The sequence below is a fragment of the Heloderma suspectum genome, chromosome 2 (assembly GCF_057233095.1).
Source record: "Heloderma suspectum isolate Gila_16-S chromosome 2, 16-S_ref, whole genome shotgun sequence".
NCBI classification, from domain to species: Eukaryota; Metazoa; Chordata; class Lepidosauria; order Squamata; family Helodermatidae; genus Heloderma; species Heloderma suspectum.
The window spans coordinates 21,815,679-21,834,929 of record NC_139459.1 but is presented as its reverse complement, the minus strand read 5'-3'; the positions used below and the strand labels follow the sequence as shown (position 1 = coordinate 21,834,929).

The 19,251-nt window shown below is 44.5% G+C and overlaps 1 long non-coding RNA gene across 7 annotated transcripts in view; it reads right to left on the bottom strand.

Moving 5' to 3' along the window:
* Positions 1-18,980, bottom strand: part of LOC146351971 (uncharacterized) — a 76,337-nt gene extending 57,357 nt beyond the window's left edge. For 6 of the 7 annotated variants that reach the window (XR_014787506.1, XR_014787510.1, XR_014787507.1 and 3 more), the window contains exon 1: positions 5,101-18,757. This is a non-coding gene — a long non-coding RNA (uncharacterized LOC146351971). The other variant, XR_014787511.1, reaches the window with a different exon arrangement.
* Positions 18,981-19,251: the final 271 nt, after the last annotated feature.

Sequence of the window (19,251 nt, the reverse complement as noted above, 5' to 3'; positions counted from 1 at the left end):
ACCCCACCTCCCTTTCTGTTCCTCCTGTTCTTTTTGAACAAGTTATATCCTTCAATTGCTGTATTCCAGACATGAGAGTCATCCCACCAAGTCTCAGTTATACCTATCAAGTCATAATTTCCCTCCTGTATTAAGGGTTCAAGTTCATTCTGTTTGTTTCCCATACTCTGGGCATTAGTATATAGACATCAAAGACCATGTACTTCATAGTCTGGCTTTCTTCCTACATGTGTCTGAAGACTATTATTGGGCACTGTCAGAGCTGTTCTCTTCATTGCAGTGGATGCACCTACGTCCATTGTTACCCCCAACATTACATCTCCCTTCCCCGTAGGATTCAGTTTAAAGCCATCCTGATGAAGTTCTTCATGCTGTGGCCAAACACATTCTTCCCATCCTTTGTGAGGTGCAACCCATCCCTTGCCAACAGCCCATCTTCCAGGAAGTATAGCCCGTGGTCCCAGAATCCAAATCTCTCTCTTCAGCACCACCTTCGTAGCCAGTCAGTCACCCGGAGTATTTTTCGTTCCCTTTCTATCCCTCTTCTAACTACTGAAAGGATGGATGAGAAAACTATCTGGGCCCCAAAGTTCTTGAGTTTCCTTCCCAAAGCTTCAAAGTCTGATGTGATTTTTTCGTAGCTCCGCTTGGCGGTATCATTTGTTCCCACATGGATGAGAAGAAAGGGATACCTGTCAGTGGGCTTTATGAGTGCAGGCAACCTTTTAGTCATGTCTCTAATTCATCCTCCTAGGAGACAACATACCTGGCGAGTCCATGGGTCTTCGCGACATACTTGGGTCTCGATCCCACGCAGCAAGGAGTCTCCCACTACTACCACTCTTCTCTTCTTGTTGTTGTAGGCCTGGGTTTCCTTGCCTCTGTTTGACTGACTTTCAGCCTCTTGCTCACTCTCATGTAGGTTCCCCTGTGATTCTTCCTCTGCAGGCTGTCCTCCAGTCTCATCCGCAAGTACCTGGAATCGGTTCCACAGCTCCACTGTTTCCACTGGTGCAGAGTGGCATCTAGCTCTTCTTCTCCTAACTGTCACCCTTTTCCAAGGAGTATCCTCTACTCCATTTTTCTTCACCTCAGCATTTCCCACTGCCTCATCTTGCTGTTGCTCTTCAAGCTTCTGGTCTTCTGCCAGTTCCTTTATTACTCTAGGATGCAGTTCATCTGGCCCTGAAGATGGTGGGCCAAAGAATTCACAGAATTCAAATTCTGTGAATTTTCACAGAATATTCACCTTTTCTGTGAAAGGTGATATAAAAATATTTTAAATAAACAAATCACGTACACAACATAAGATATGACACAACAAATATTGCGAGCGGAGATGGGTTAAAGAAGAGACAGACAACAAGGCTTGGATTGAAAATTGGGCCACATTTATTGAAAATATCTGCAAAGGGGTACCTAGAACGGGCACCTGACTGTGCCAGAGACAAGCTAGCACTTCTTGGGTGAAAACACACCCAGCCTGAGGGGTTTCATCACTCTCGCCACCATTCCAGACTGCCCCTTCTGGGGGAGGTAGACCTTCCCCTGTCACCTCCTTCTGGTACCGCCTAAACACCTGGGTGAGTGAGGAGGGTTGGTCTCTCAGGCAACCCTTATCCCCCCCGCTGAGCCGGACAACCCTTTTGCGGGGCCTCAGGTGACACTTGTCACCATAAGGTGCCTCTGCATACACACCATCCCTAATTTCTTTCTGCTTTTGCCCGTCCTAGCTGCCACCAGGAGTAACAAGCCTATTGCTTGTAAAACTCCCCCCCCCACCTGCATTGAAGGAAATCCCACAGGCCCCTTTGCAGATTGGACAAAAATATGTCATTCCCTGCATCGGACAGGTGGACACCATCCTGTCTGTAGAGCTCCCTCCATGTCCAAAGAATTTCCTGGTGGGTGATGAACCCATCACTACGTTCACATAGCCACCGAGCCATTTCCCTGTTAATCTTCCGTTGGGCCCGGTCAATGACAGCATTATTCTGAGGCTTCCAATTGATCCACAAGAGCGTCGAGGACCATGACATTATTACTAGGGATGTACGAAAATCACTTACCTGTTGGTGGATTATGTTTATGGTGGGGGGGGAGGCGTTCCGTCCCTCCCCCCGGAATCCTGGACTGGGGGGAGGCACTCCATTCCTCCCCCCCGGAATCCTCTGTGGCCGGCTGTGCTCCACGGCAGCTCCGCAGAGCAGCCGGCCAGGCCTAGCCAGGCCAGAGCCGTCCGCAGCCGGATTTCCAGCTGCGGAGGGCTCTGAGGGGGGGAACCGTGTACGCAATGGCAGCGGCGACAGCCGCCGCCATTTGTGTTCCTTATTTTTGATGTCTTAATCTATGTAAACATTTACGTAGACTAAGACGGCAAAAATAAGGGGTATGCAAATAGCGTAGCGGATACTATTTGCGTTCCCCTTATTTTCGCCATCTTAGTCTATGTAATTATTTACATAGACTACGACGGCCCAAAATAAGGAATGCAAATGGCCGCCATTTGCGTACGCCTTTTTTTTTTACCCAGATGTTTTAGGCTACATAAAAAGTTATGTAGCCTATCACGTGTGTGTAAGAAAAAAAACTGCAAATGGTGGCCATTTATGGACTCCATGTCAGATTTCAGGTTTAGGCATGCAGTGCAGGGTTGGGCACGGATGTCACCTGCTTTACCAGATGCGCCCTCTCTCTCTGGATATCCTTCTTGGGCTCCAGAGATTATGGCCCTCCCTTTGCACTTCCCAGTATGAAGTTTCCCTGTTCCACGCAGCAGCCTTAACGGCCTTCTTCGGGGCCCTTAGAATTTCAGAGTTGGTTTTTGCTTCCAAATCTGACTTGCCTGGGAGGGCCTTGAGATACTCCGATGTACAGGTCTGTCCCAATGTAATCCACCTACGCATTAGGAGGTCAAAGACTGATCAGTATGGCAAGGGTACGACAGTGGCCCTCGGCTGAGCGCAAGTCAATGAGTTATGCCCTGTCAAGGCCTTACAGGTTTTTCTGGAATGCCATGGGTCGGGGGATGGACCCCTGTTGTGTAGGGATGTCGGAGAATTTCTCCACGAATCTCCGGGATGCCGAATGCCAATGCATTCAACCTCCCGAAATTGGTGGAGAAACGGTCCACCCCCCCTGGGATGGGACTTACCTTTGTCAAATGTCCCTGGCGCTGGCGGCTCCTGGCGGTGGTTCGGCGGAGGTTTGGTGGCAGTGGCGGCGGCAGCCGGTCTTCCGACCGGCTGCCGCCGCCGTTTCCAAGGTGAAAAAAACAACCATTGTGAAGCCATGTTCCAAGTAGAATGCATTCTCTCTGTCAGGGTAGTGTCTTAAGAGCTAGAGGAGCAGCATGATTTTAACTGGGCTGGGGCCCTTTAGGAGGGGGCTGTTGACTGGCACCAGGCTTCCTACTGCCTTGGTCTTCCCTTGGGGAACCCCGCCATCCCCGGGTTCTCGGATAAGTGGTGCAAGGGTGCTGTCCGCCACAAAGGGAGCGTTCATGGAGGAAATGGCATGGGTTCCTGAAGCATGCACCCTTGGAGCTTTACTCCCAGCACAGCCAGCGGTGTTGAACCACTAGACCCACAATAGGCTGGGGGGCCTTTGCGGGAGACAGCTTGGTGAGAATGTGGCCACTGTCAGATCTGTCGCTGAAACCCAGCCTGGAAGGAGTCATAAATTGGAGCCAAAGGTCTTGGTCCTTCAGGTCCCACGCATAGAAGGCTCGATGGTAGCCCTTCTGCGTAGGGATGGGGGAGAATTTCTCCCCGAAACTTCGGGGGGCCGAGTGCCAACGTGTTCGGCCCCCCGAAGTAGTTTCAGGGAGAAATTCTCCGCACCCCCCCGGCCCCCGCACCCCCCCCCCGTGATGGGACTTACCTTTCCCGAATGTCCCTCCCGGCGGCGGGTCCCGGCGGCAGTTCATCAGGTCTTCGACAGGGGCAGAGGCGGCAGCCGGTCTTTCGACCGGCTCCCGCCGCCACCATTCCAATAAAAGTAAAAAAAAAAACCCGCCCCCGTGATAGGCTACGTGACGATTAACGTAGCCTATCACGGCTAGATTTGCAAAGTCAGCCGTGATAGGCTACGTAAATCGTCACGTAGCCTATCACAGGTGACTTTAAAAAAAAAAAAGTGCGTACGGCTAATGGCGGCCCCCATAGGGAGCCGCCATTCACGTTCCTTATTTGGTCGCTGTAGTCTACATAAAGATTACGTAGACTATGGCGAAAATAAGGGCAACGCTATTTGCGTTGCCCTTATTTTCGCCGTAGTCTACGTAAAGATTAGTCTACGTAAAGAGGCGAGCGCCGCTGCCACTGAAGCGAGCGAAGACTCTCTCTCGCACAGTATCAGCTGAGCCTCAAGTGCGAGAGAGCTGGTTGGGAGGGGCGCAGAACTTAAGAGGGCTCTGCCGGCTCCTCCCCACCTGGTGGTGCCACTGGGGGGTACCCAATGGTACCCCACCACCTCCTCTCTCCCCACCCGCCTGCAAAAACCCCTCCCATGACAGACAAGCTGGTGCCAGGGTTAGGGCACTTCTCTTCCTACATGGAGGGTTGAGTCCAGAAGGTGATGCTGGAGAACTACTCCTCAGCCTGTAGCATTTATGCAATGTGGTCCCACAGGGTTCCATCTTGTCCCCCATACTGTTTAACATGCATGTGAAACCTCTGAGGTGGGGGTAATTTGAGGCGAGGTGCCATCAATATGCTGATGACACACATTATTATCTTACTTTCTCATCAAATCAGGTGAAGCAGTGGACATGATGAACTGGTGTCTGGGATCAGTAATGGACTGGATGAGAGCCAATAAACTGAAGCTCAGTCCAGGAAAGAAGTAACTAATGTTGGTAAGTGATTCATCTGCCAGGAAAGTGGTGTTTAATTTGAGGTTGCACTCTCCATAATGGAAAACGTTTTTTATTTGGGAGGATCTCCCAGATACCGCTTTGTTGCTGGAAGACCTAATAGCCTCAGTAACACAGAGAATCTTTGACAGCAGCTAAGAACTCTCCTGGGCAGAGATAAGCCTGTCCGTGCTCTGGTAACACGTAGGACTAGCAATAGGGAAAAAATTCTAATGCAGACTTACCTAATTTCACACTTCCAAACCAATATGTAAAGAAAAACTCAGCTATCCTTAATCCAAATTCGCACTTCTCCAGATTTTCTGATGGAGTTCTCTAATCAAACTATACATGCAAAAATGTGCATTTTAGGGAAAGGCACACACAAAAATGCATATATTCATTAAAATAATGTTAAAATGCATTCTTTTAGGAAAAGTGGTTGCAAAAATGCATATTTTCGGCAAAACTGTGTATTAAAATATATGCATCAGGAGAAATGCACATAAAAATGGGTACACATTATTTGTGCAAACTTTTTTTTTTAATTCCCAAATGCATATGGAAACAGGATGAACCAAACTTACAACTGGAAAAACAGAGATGAAACCCAAATATGACTGGGTTCTGAGATGTGGTGTACTGCTTGAAGACTGTTCAGACAATGCAGTAAGTTCAAAATATTCATGCTAGGTTGCTAACTGGGGCCAGTCAATAGGAATATATCTCTCTAGTGCTTAAATAGCTGCACTGGTTTTTTGTTATTTCTGGGCACAACTTGAAGTGCTGGAGCTTACCTTTAAACCCTCCGTGGTTAGAAACTAGGTAGCTGAGGACGGCCTACTCTGACAAAAGCTTCTTTGTACAGTCAGAATCTCTTTGTAGATCCTCCTCCATGTTCCCCCAACCATCTGAAATGAGGCAGTTGGTGACTGGAGAGAGGCTTCCTTGCTTGCAACACCCTGCTTATGGAATACTCTCCCCAGAAAGGCTCACTTGGCACCCTCCACCTGCCCTTTGTCTTTTTGGTCACAAGTGAAGACCTTTTAGTTTCCCCAGACTTTTACTCTAAGGAAGAAATTGTTTTTAATTTCTACTGTTTTATCTGGCTACTTATCTATTGTTCTTTTTTAATTGCTGTGACTGTTTTTTATTTTTTATTGTTTTAATATTATTTTGAAAGTGGGATTTTTGTGTGTGTTGTTGTTGTTGTTATTGTTTTTACACATTGAAGGTCGGGGTAGGAACTGATTCAACAAATGCACACCCTAAAATGACCCCATGCACAAAGCCCCCATTGCCATTCATTCTCCCGCAACAGTGTGGGAACCGCTTCCACATTCTGTGCTCTCTGACACTTCTCTCATTGAGAGAGAGGGACTCAGTGCATCAAAACATTATTGCCAGAAATATACTGAATTTTAAAAATATATATAAAGCTTGGCCCTGGGCACATTTTCTCTGAAGTCTTATTCAGAGCTCAGTGTGCATAGGGTTGAATAGTGTTGAATTAGCTGCATTCCTATGGGGTAGGGGAGGATGAAGGCACATAGCTCAGTGGGAGAGCTCATGCTTTGCATGCGGAAGGCCCCAGGTTTATCCCCGGCATCTCCCAATATGGCTCAAAAAACTCCTGCCTGGAATCCTGGAGAACTACTGCCGGTCAGTGTTGACAATATTGGGCTAGATGGACCAAGGATCTGACTCAGTACAAGGCAGCTTCCTATGTTCCTATGTGAATCTGTGGCAGAAGACTCACCCAAACCAAAGCCCTGCTGGGCTCACACCACCCAAGGAAAAGTTGGGGGGGGGGGTTCTACCCTCCTCTTTTGGTGGCCATAGCCAACCTATTTTATTTTCCTGCTCCTTGCTTCCAATGAGAAGGGATAAAAACTAGGCCAGTCCCAGGGCTGTCATAGCACACCCACACCCACAAACACACACAATTTTTCATGGGCATGAGTCCCAACACACCCCTTTAGAAGAGTGATGGTGGTGGAGGCTTCTGCTGCCTGAATGAGGAGGCTTCTGATGGGGACTTCCTCCACCACCCAGACAGAGGGAAGTCAGCACTTTTTTTTGCCCCTGGGATGCCTTCCTAGGGACCACAGGAATCCACCCTTAGCAATGTATTCATTCCTGGTTGCAAGGAGAAAGTCCTGTTTAGAGCATATGCACACAGAGTCTGTGCAAGCAGTCAGTTGAATGCATGAAGGAGGGATGGGGAATCATGTGATCCCACCCCCCACCCCCTACACACACACACAATGTGTGAAAAGGGCTCTAGAATAAATTCTCTCTCTCTCTTTCTCAGTCTACTTTTCAGTTTATACCAGTTCTTAAAGCAAAGCACAATTTAAAATTAAGGCCATGATCCAGGGTCAAATCTGGCCCTCATGGGGTCCCAGTTTGGCCCTTTGGGGTTCCCTAGATGGCCAAGCCTGCTTCACCTGGCCCCACCCCCTTTCCCTTGACCACTGAGCATTAGGTGGTTTTCCAGCTTCTGTGCAGTTTTTCCCCCTTTCTAAAAGGTTGAAATGCCTCTCCTAAGATGTCGTTAACAGTCATTAAGAGGTTTAAGCTAAAATATTCTGATGTTTCTGATTTTTTAGCCCCACCCCTTTTATCTTTGGTCCCACTCACCACTGGAATGTGCCCCCCAAGAGTGTCTCTGAAACAGAATGCGGCCCTCAGGCTAAAAGAGGTTGAACACCCCAGATCCAAAGAATCCTCATGGTTTCTTCCACTGCGAAAAATGCCCTCCCCACTATGCCATATGCAATTTTGTAAGCAACTCATGCAATGAGTAAGCAACTCATATGCAGTTATAGGAAGGAACTCCTTCAATGGCACTGCCTATGTAATTCCTCCACCTAGATATTACAGGAAAAGTTGGAACGACATCAGAGGGAATAGGCTCCCATGCCAATACAGCTAAATGTCAATCAAGCTACAATCAGAGGTGGGGATGTATAAGAAATTCATTTCAGTTCAATTTTTACCCCAGTTTACCCAGCTTGCATCTCTAAGAACCAAATATGGACCCCAAAGCCATCTTCACTCAAAGTCTGTATATTTCCAAGCTTGCAATGCAATTCGCAGAATTAGAAAACTCTGTTTGACAAATATGTAGATTTGTAAAATGCACATGAAAAATGCATCGTTTTCAAAAATGCACAGAAGCACGCTTTAATGAATCAAAGAGAAAGTGCATACACTTCAGTACATTTGGGAAAAGGCACATGTAAATATACATGTATTTTCATGTACCTTTTCCCAAATGTAAATATACTTGTATTTTCATGTGAAAAGAAAAAAGCTCATAATATGATATAGACATGAGTCAGAATGATCTTTGAGGTGGAATTCGGAAAACCGCAAAGAGCTCATGTTTTGTAGATTCACACCTCCCTAATCAGAGGTCTCTGAATTTATGGGGCTTCCTCGTTTCTATCCTGTAACAAGAAAACCCTACTCCAATGTGTGGGTTGCCTTGCCTCATCATGGCCATTTATCTGCGCTATGGGTGTATGTTATGTTGTTGTTTTTAAATTGTTACTCATCTAAGGAATGGAGTGAATCAGAAATTAATCATAAACAACAACATGGCTGTCTCTTATCCAGCCAAGAAAGCTGAACAAAAGCACAGTCGAAAGGATGTGCTCGCTACCCAGTATGCATTTTAGAATTGGGTACTAGGAGATTAAAGGCATCTAGTTTACCCTGTGCTTCCTGGGCACACTGGCATCCCACACTGGCACAGACACTGATGAAAGAAAATGCCGGTAGCTATGCAGTTCTACAAATTGTTACAACAAACAAACAACCCCAATATTTCTTTTTTATTAAGTTGCTTCAATGATACACATAAGGCCTAGGAATGGTAGAAAAAGAAAAGTGGGGCGGGGGGAAGAAAAGCAAGATGTAAGCTTTGTAATCCTCTCTAGCACTAAATTTCCAAAACCTGACACTACCGTGAAAGGATCAAAGCCACAGCTAAAACCATTTAAGGGGTGCCACAAAATATATTTCCTGCTATGCAGACCCAAAGCCTCCACTTTGTCTTCTGATGCTGCTGGATAATTAATTTTGACCCCTGCCAAGCCTTCAGAACTACCACAAAATAAAATTAAACTAAAAACAACAACAAATGTTTTAGCAAGCTGAAAGCTATGGATGCAACAATGCTTTCCAATTTCTTGGTTAATTTGTTAGCGGATCCGAGTTTGGTTCCAGGCTCAGTTTAAGGTGCTAGCTTTGACTTTTAAGTGCCTAAATGATTTGGGATCAGAATATCTCAGGAATTTCATGATGTCACACACACACACACACACACACGAACCTGCCCAGGACTTTTGTTCCACCACAAAGGATCTTCTTCAGGTCCCACCACTGGCTCAAATAAGGCAGGTGGATACCTGGGAGAGGGACTTTTGGTTGTGGTGCCTGCTGTGTATGTTCCAGGTCAAGCCTGTAGGGTAGAGTTGGGCAGAAGGTCCAGATGCTTTGGACATCAACTCCAAGAAGCCCCTGCCAGTATGGCCAATCATTAAGAATGCTAGGAGTTGAAGTCCAAATCATCTGGAGATCTACTTTCTGCCCATCCCTGGCTCTAGGAGGCTTCTGCTGCCTCTGTCTATATCAGTGCACATCAAAGCAAGCAAGCATGATACCTGCCTAATAAAGAAGTTGCCGCAGTGCTGTGTGTGTGTCCAGGAGTTATCAACAGGGCACATATAGACATAACAGTGGCAACGAGAATGGGATTGACTAACACTATTGCTGGGCTACCGTACCTGCATTAAGAGCTACCAGGAAAACAGCTGCTAAGTGCGAGGAAGTGGTCTAGGTGGACTGTGGTAGGCCTAGAGGCCTTGTTATGAAGACTAGCCCTAAACTTAGGCCTCAAGTAGGAGAGCTGGGGAGGTGTGTGAGGTGGCCAGATAACAATCCCACAAATACTACCTTTTTAAAATGGGATCCCAGACAGAGTATATGGACCCCTTTGATAATACTGCAGAAGCCTGGACCACATAAATTGGATGCCTTGAGCAGTATTTTGCACTCCATGATATCTAAGAGGAAAATGAAGGGTCTGCATTGCTAAACTACACGGTGGGGCAGACTTACCACCGCTTGCTTCGTAGTTTGATATACACAAAGACAGCAGAACCACCCTAGAGGACTGATAGAGAACACGCACAACAGTGTCCGGGATTTGGAATAACCTCCCAAGAGAGCTATGCCTGGCTACCTCATGGCCTGCTTTTAGGCAGGCAGTCAAAATAATTTTATTTAGGTGGGCTTTTAAAGGATCCTGACAGACGAAGTATGTGCTCTGTTTTTAACTGCTGCTGTTTTGTTGTTGGGTTTAACTGCTATTGGTTTTTTATTGTATATTTGATTGTTTAGGCTATATTTTATATTATTTTGATTTTACATAAGCCACCATGTATATGTTTGTAAAAAAAACAACAGAATCACCGCCACCATTGCCATCATAGCCCCAAGTAGAAACATAGAATTATCTGATGAAACCACCTTAATTTTCCATGCAGATTAACAGTAGACTTTTACAAGATAAAGGTGACTGGAGATAAATTTTGTTTTCGGTTGTGTCATGTGGTTCCACGGTGACATGAAATTAAGGCATTATTGGCCTGCTTGCTTCTGTTGCATATGTGTGCTGCAAGTCCAAAGTAGGAGGTCTGGTTTACACTACATGCAGAACAATAGGTCAGGAAAATGCTGAGGTGGCAGGATGGACTGCACTATTTCAGGCTACAGGCATGCGTCTTTTTTTTTTTTAATTCATTTCTACATTAAAATATCCTGCCACACAGAAAACCAATGCATCTGGCAAAGGATTAGGATAGAACCTCTCTCCCTGCTGTGCTAGCATTCTCTTTGTGGGAGGTGTGTTATTTACGATGGAGCATTCAGAACTGGAATCCTCTGCCTGCAGTCTGAGGTTATGCAGTCTGTTCTACTATTTCAGCATTCAATCACCTCACTGTCCTAGAGAATGCAGGAACTATTGGGCTGGAAGGGACATTGGTGATCATCTAGTCCAAGCTGCAGCTCAATGCAGGCTCGGCAATTCAGGATGCAACTACAGCAACCTTGACAGATGGTTGTTCAGCCTCTGCTTAAATACCTCTCCAGTGAAGGAGAGTACACTTCTGCCCAAGGCAGAGTCAAAAGGCTCTCAACATTAGGTAGTGTCTCCTAACGTTTAGGTGAAATGTGCTTCCCTGTAATTTCTACCCGTTTGTTTTATTCCTGATCTCTGAAGCAACAGAGAACAAAGCTGCTTCATCTTCTGCATGACAGCTCTGTCCCATATCTGAAGATAGCTATCACCAGGGCTGGCATCAAGGGTAGGCATGGTTGGGCACCCACACCCCAGAAGGGGCCCAGTGACTTCTAGAGTTGCTCTTCTTCTTCATTATTGCAACCTGCTTGTTCACCTGCCTCTCACTCTGGCCCAGTCAATGGTGGTGGTGAGAAGTAGGAGAAGTAGATGCAACTTTCTACTTGCTCACTGGTTCTCTGCCTGTCAGACAAGCAAGTGGTAGCAATGATGAACAACAGCAATGATGTTACAACAGCTAGAATTGTTTAGCTTAGAAAAAAGGCGAGTAAGGGGAGACATGATAGAGGTGCACAAAATTATGCATGGTGTAAAGAATGCATGGTGTGGAGAGGGAGCCATTTTATTCCATCTCTCATAATACTAGAACCTGGGGCCATCCCATGAATGTGATTGGTGGGAGATTCAGGATAGATAAAAGGAAGGGCTTTTTAACACACCACATAGTTAAACTATGGGATTTGCTATCATAACATGTAGCAATGGCCATGAATTTGGATGACTTTAAAAGGGGGGTAGACAAATTCCTGGAGGAGAAGGCTATCAGTGGGTACTAGTCCTGATGGCTATATCCTACCTCCAGTATCAGATGCAGTATGCCTGTGTAAATCAGTTGCTGGGGAACATGGGTGGGAGGTTGCTGCACTCATGTCCTACTTGTGGGTTTCCCATGGCAGCTGGTTGGCCACTCTGTGAACCAGATGCTGGACTAGATGGACCCTTGGTCTGATCCAGCATTGCTCTTCTTATGTTCTTATGAGAAGAGCAATAACAGCTGGTGAGAATATAGACTCACTTAGGGAGGGGCCCACTGAGGATGTCTTGCCCCAAGGCCCTGAAAAACCTGGAGCTGGCACTGTCCATCATGTCTCCCCATAATCTTCACTTCCCCAGGTAAACATATCCATCTCTTCCAACCATTCCCATAGAACCCAGACCCCCTCACCCTCCTGGTTGCCATCCTTCAGCCCCGCTCCTATATGTATAGGTCTGAGGGAAGGCCACCCTTGTGCTTACTCCAGCAGATACATAACCACTGGTATCTTGGGGCGGTTCTGCCTCTAGTTTATGGGATTGTGGAGCATGTGTGGGTGCAGTATGGAAAACACAAAGAGAAGAGTCATCAAGACTCTTTGCCATGCCAGTGAACCCCCCTCTACTTGCCAAGGAGTGCCACAAACTACAGCTGGCTGTGCTACTGGTGGCAACCATGCTGCAGGTTGGCCATCCATGAATTGTGGGTAGTCTTCAAGACGATAGGGGTCTGCTGTTCACTTTGAGCACTGTCCCTAAAATATGCTACATTTCAGTGGTATTGGGGAGAGGTAGCAAAACTGGGAAAAAAAGGGATGAATGGGGTATTGATTAAAGTGGATCAAACTGTGGCAAGGAATGTGTAAAAATCAACATACTTAATGGTCTCTTCTTTTTTACAGTGGGCAAGATTTTTTATTTTTTTTTAAAGAATGTTTAAACTACAGCTGAAAAGATTAAGGCTAGACACAAAGTGGGTAAGCCATACCCAAACAACATTAAAGAAAACCAGAGATACACATGAATCAAAACAAGTGACAAAATATCTAATTGTAAGAAAATCTCTTTAAATCACACAAGTATAAAAGCCAGTCAAAGTAAATGAACAAAGGTAGATTCATTTAGCCGATCCATTTCTTGAAGACATTACAGGATAAAATAAGATTTTCTTGAGAAGATGACTAATGCCCCAAATGTGTGCATCTCCATAGTGAAGTGTATGTTTTACAAACTATATATGCAAACTATAGGTGAAGCAATAGATTTCACTAGACTCTACCATGGCCATTTTATAATAAAATATAAGTACCACAGGCACATCAGTCCTAAGTGGGCCGGGGTGTGTGTGCACAAGATGGATGCAACACCTCATCCAAAGCCCTACCAATTCACATTGGCCAGGATGGAAGGTTGTGGTTGCAATGGGGTGGGGGTGGAGGTCTGTTTTTCTCTGGGAGAGAGATTTTTCTGAATTTCTTTCTCACTGGTCACAAAGGGAGGGAATTTCCCTATACCAGCAGCAGGACTGATGGAGCTAACAGGCCTGGATCAGGTTCTTCTGGAGAAAGGGATAGGTATGGGGGAGAAATGTGTTCAGTTCATACTTTAATGTGAACTTATCTAATTTCACACTGATGCAAACTGAAACTCAGTTATCCTTAGAAATTTGCACTTCTCCAAATTTGGCAATGGAGTTCTCCAATCAAAACATGCATACAGAAGTGAGGAATTAAGGGGAAATAACTAGAAAAATGTATTGCAAAAACTGTGTAGATTAAGCAAAATGCATACAAAAATTCATGTATTAGGAGAAATATGTGCAAACATCCTTACAAATTTTCATGTGAACCTAAAAAACATTCTCAAGTTCAGGATGAACCAAACTTAAGAAATTCTCAACATTTGAGATGAACTGAACTTAAAGTTGGGAAAATGAGAATCAGAAGCCCTGTTCGGTCATTTAAAAGGGGGTTAAAACCAACACACACTCCATCTGGGACCTCTCTCTCATTGTGTTCATTGCCCTCTACTTGTGAAAGGCGACTGCCTGAAGAGGAGACCCTCTTCTATCCATGGAGGCTCTCCATGTGATTGAGAACCCTGATTTTCCAGTATTCTCAGTCTCATAGAGAGCCCCCACAGATAGAGAAAGCTCTCCTTTTCAGACAGCTACCTTCCATGAGTACAGGGCAATGAGCATGACAAGGGAGAGGAGCAGGGATGTAGTGCTTCCTCCCCTCATGTGTAGATTTTTAATCCCTTTTTGAATGACTGAATAGGGCTATAGAGAAACTGAAATGAAGAGATTTGTTCATTCCAAGGAACAGAGTGGCTTTGGACTCAGCGAATCCAAAGCTGGCTCCTTCTCACCCCCAGAACAATCAATTTCTGGGCTTTCCATCAGCAGGAGAACTGGCACTGACAGCTGTTCATCCAGGTGCAATGGGGCAGAAAGCATCCCCACCAGCAGAGAGGCACCAGTGGGCCTTTCTAACACCTTATATCCATCAACACCAGGGGTTAGGATTATGCTGCTAGGCATTTAGTGAGGGGTTATAATGTTCTCATCCCCATCCCATTTCTGAACATCTGACATCTGGTCAGAGTTTAGCCATAAGCATCTGGGGAGGGGGCCTTCTTGTTGGTGGCACCTGATGTGTGGAATGCCCCAGGCAGATCTGTAAGGTGACACAACATTGTTACCTTTTAGAAGATAAGTTAGGAGTCTAGGAATGGATGAATTTATCAGTTTCTGTTTCTCTCAGTTTCTCATTTTTCTAATCTTAAGTTCAGTTCAGATCAAACTTTGATGAGAAATTCCCCAGTCTTCAGTTTGTCCCAAAATCTGAGGGTTTTTTAAATGAAAATTTAGATGCATTTTTGTGCACATTTCTCTGAAGACATACGTTTTCTACACACTTTTGCCTAATATGCACATTCTATGTGAACCATTTTCCTAATATAATGCATTTTTTAATACTGTGTTCACTAATATATGCATTTTTGTGTCCACTTTCACCTAATATATGCATATATACACTGTTTGACCAAAGAACTCCATTGGGTTTCGAAGAATAATTGGTTTTCCATTCATATATTGGTAGGGATGTCAGAGAATTTCTCCACAAATCTCGGGGAGGCCAAATGCCAGAGCATTCGGCCCCCCGAAATTGGTGGAGAAACGGTCTGCCCCCCCACCCCGCCCCAGGGATGGGACTTACCTTGTGCAAATGTCCCTGGCGGCAGCGGCGGCGGCGGCTCCTGCGGCAGTTTGGCGGCAGTTTGGCGGCAGCGGCGGCCGGTCTTCTGACCGGCTGCCGCCGCCGCCATTTCCAAGTTTAAAAAAACAACAACGTGATAGGCTATGTAAAGATTTATGTAGCCTATCACGGCTAGATTTTTAAAAAACACCATGATAGGCTACGTAAATGTTTACGTAGCCTATCACGGCTGAGTGGGGGAAAAAAAACGCGCGTATGCAAATGGCAACGCCCATGGGTGCCGCCATTTGCGTACGCGCGGGATTTTTTTTTTCTTTTCACTCAGCTGCAATAGGCTGCGTAAACATTTACGTAGCCTATCACAGCTGACTGCAGGGACGCAAATGGCGGTGGCTACGGCTGCCGCCATTTGCGTCCCGGCAGGACAGGAGGATTTGCGGCCGGAGGGACAGGGCGCCTTCCCCCCGGCCAGAATTTTGGGGGGGAGGGATGGGGCACCTCCCCCCCGGCCAGAATTTCGGGGGGAGGGACGGAGCGCCTCCCCCCCACCGCAAATCAAGCTTCGGGTTCAGGTAAGGGACTTTCGTACATCCCTATTGATATTGGTTCAAAAGTGTGAAATGGGTTCACATTAAAATGCAAACTGAACAGCTTTCTCCCCATCCCTAGTTTGGACTTCTGATTCTCCATGACTTTCAGTGGGTGATGCCTGGTTCCACTGCTTTTATCTAAATTATTTTTACTGGATTTTTAAACTGCTATAAGGATTGTAGCTCTGCTGCTGGTTTGTTGATTTTAGTGGTATCTTTTTATTGTTTTCATTGGATTATTTTTATTGTAAGCTTCTTTGGATTTTTTTTAATAGAAAAGCAGCATATGCACATTTAAAATGAATACATCTATAACTAAATAAAATAGAAAGATATATGTACTTGGTGGCTAACTTAAAAGCACAGCCCACCACACTGTCCTTGTTTTCCTTCCTATCTAATATTCAGTACACTGTCTTTAACTATATCTGCTGGCATCCTGAAACTGTTTTCCCACCAAATTTCATTGTCAGAACCCAGAATAACTATTTGATCTGACTGTATCTGCTGTTCTCATTTTAACCTTTTTTGCATATGTTGGGAGCAAGGGTTGCTATTAAGACTCCTTTTCAAGAAGAGCCCCATCTCTATCTCTATCTGTATCTGTATCTCAATCTCAATCTTTCTTTCTCTCTCTCTCTCTCTCTTTCTTTCTCTCATCTATCTATCTATCAACAGATTCATCAGCTAGGAAAAATTTGCATCCCATTTGCAAATCAGATTTGAACTGTCAGTGCATTCCTGCTATGTGTTATGATCTTTGATTCAAATATACTTAATGAAAGGGCACTTGAAAATACATAGTAGGATGGGTATGTGTGTGTGTTGAAGGACAGTGTTCCTTGATATCAGGTACTGTTAATCCTTGTATTCAGTGAGAGTGAATAGTGCATAATAGTCTCATCAGGCAGGAAAGAATTCTAGGACACAATCTAGCTCAAGTTAAGCACTTTTAAGTCCCATTGTTTCCAGTGAGAAATGTGCAAGCATGTGCTTAACTCTCCCATTGATGTGAATGAGACCTCAAAGTGCTTTAGCTTGGGTTGGATTGTCCCCTTTTGTTTGTTGCCTTTGCCTATGGCAAAAAAGAGTGGAGGCGGGGGGAGCACTGTACAGGAACATATGAGAAAAGTTCAATGATCCCATCCTTTCAAAAAATTTGGAAATATTGCATCTGCAAGGAGTTGGAAGCCAGGGATTCGTTTCACTACATACTCCCCAGATTAGACACATTCAAGTTTTTGTTCGAGATAAATAAGGTTTTTTTCCCCCTTAAAGCAATTTAACAGCTGTAAAGAAAAAAAGGGGGGAGAGAGAGTGAAGACATCCCTTTTCTGCAATCCGTCTCACTGTGGCAGATGCGTGTCAGGGGGCATGGCCTTTAGCAGGACCCAAGGGTTGGCCGGAGCAATGCCAATTAATCATCCAGTAAAATGCTCTTGACAGCTTGGAGAAGGCTCCGATCCCTTTCTCATGATTGCATTGCTAATTTAGCTCTTTAGATTTACTCTGAAGAACTAAAACTAAAAGAACTAAAACTACATTTTTGGTTATTTTCTCTTTAAAGAAGAAGAAGAAAAAGGAGAAGAAAAAGAAGAAGAAGAAGAACCACCCAGATTACAAGAGCTTTTTGTTACTTATGTTACAGCTTATCTTTTATCTATAACTTTTCATCTTTTGGTGAGGGGTATGTTGTTGTTGTTGTCGTTATTTTAATTTAACGGAAATATTTTTTATTTATAAAGAAGCCTTCCCCAATCTGGTATCTTCCAGGTGTGTTGTACTGCAACTCCCATAATTCCCAGCCAATGGCCATGCTGGCTGGGGCAATCTGGGAGTAGTAGGCCTTTTTCTGTCTAAACCTGTATAGGACTGTGCCTAAAGATGCATTGACCATATAATATTTTGGAGCATGTTAACATTATACGTGCATGTTGACTACCCCAGATGAATATTGTAAATGTGTCTACATACACACACTAGTAATGGCTGAATCAGTCTGTTTCCAGTCGGTGTCATTTTCACATGTGTTCACCCATAAGACATGTGTTCACCCATAAGTTTCCTCCCATTTCCTCATTAATATTTGATTTTTTAAAAAAGTCCACATGAAATTTTGCAATTAAAGATGGATTTTAAATCTGTAGGTTTAAATGTATGTTGATGCAGTTTTTGATACATTTGGAATTCCTGAAAGCTTGCCAATAACTATGTCCCGATCTACACATTAATCCAGGAGGTGAGGATCAGGTTGGCTTGTATCGGAATTCACAAAGATTAAACCCCTCAGGTATCCATAATGCAGAGATATACATAGAATAAATGCTGATAATCACATGTATGTGACTGTCATCATTAGGGATGGGCAAATCTATCAAGCTTGATTTCACTCAGGTACTCATTTTTCCAGTCCTAAATTCATTCCATCCCAATTCTGCATCAGGTTGCAAATTCTTTTTCAGTTTTTCCTTTCAGTGTGCATGAAAAACTATGCATTTTCATGCATATTTTTTCAAATGTCCATATTTTTGTGTATAGCTCTTCAAATGTTTGCATTTTAAGTGATTTTCCAATTAATAAAGCATTTTCATGCACATTTTTTCAAGTATATCCATTTTGTGTGCATTTTTTGAAATGTATCACCTTTCAGCACTAGCCAGCATAACCAATGGTGAGGGTTGATAGGACTTGCAGGCCAAAATATTTGGCGGGCAGCAAGTAGCCCATCCCTCATATATGCTAACAGCAAACTCATTCTCCAAGTGCTTATCCTTAGGCAGCCAAAATGGCAATGTCCCCTCACAAGAGGGAGAGATCAGAAGCCTTTGGGGAACCCTGAGGTTTGCAGAACTGCAAAACAATATGAGGAAGGGATTGAAAACAAAGGGAGCATGCTCAGTGGTCACAGAATGCTAACAGGGTGGAAAATGGGAGAGGGAGAGGGAGGGGAATGAAACAAAATGCCTTGGAAGAAGGCATAGAGAATTGGCTGTAATATCAGATGGGCACTCACACTGCAATGTTTTGTTCCAGGCCTCACTTGTGGCATCTAAATATAAAACCACGTTCGGGAACTTTAAAAAACAATTAATCAATTAAATTAATTAATAAACATACTAAGTAATATTAATATTAATTATTTTAATATTGACATTTTGATGTTAAAATATGAATTAATAAAACTTAATACCTGATGGAGCGCCCCTGCCAGCATGAACCGACCCATAGACCACGTTTGTCATCTAAGGCTCTCCTCCGGGTGCCTCCTGTGAGGGAGGCTCAGAAGAAAGACGAGTTTCTTGTCGGTGGACCCCCAATTATGAAATGATCTCCCTGACAAGGCCCGGCTGGCACCAACAAACAGTGTTATCTTTTCAGCACCAGGTGAAGACCAGCCTCTTCTCTCAGGCATTTGGCAGCATATGATAAGGCTTTAATCAGGTCCTGGATTTTTCTTACTGTTGACTGTTTACCATTCTTTTAGATATATGTGTGTCTCTGTGTGTGCTGTCTCTTTATATGTTTGTATATAAATACTTTTTATAAAGTATTTTAAAGATTTTAATAGTTGTAAGCCACCCAGAAGGCTCTGGCTATGGGGCAGTATAGAAACATAATAAATTAAATGAAATAGAAGTTATGGAGCATATGTAAATATCCCAGGGACAGTGTTTACTC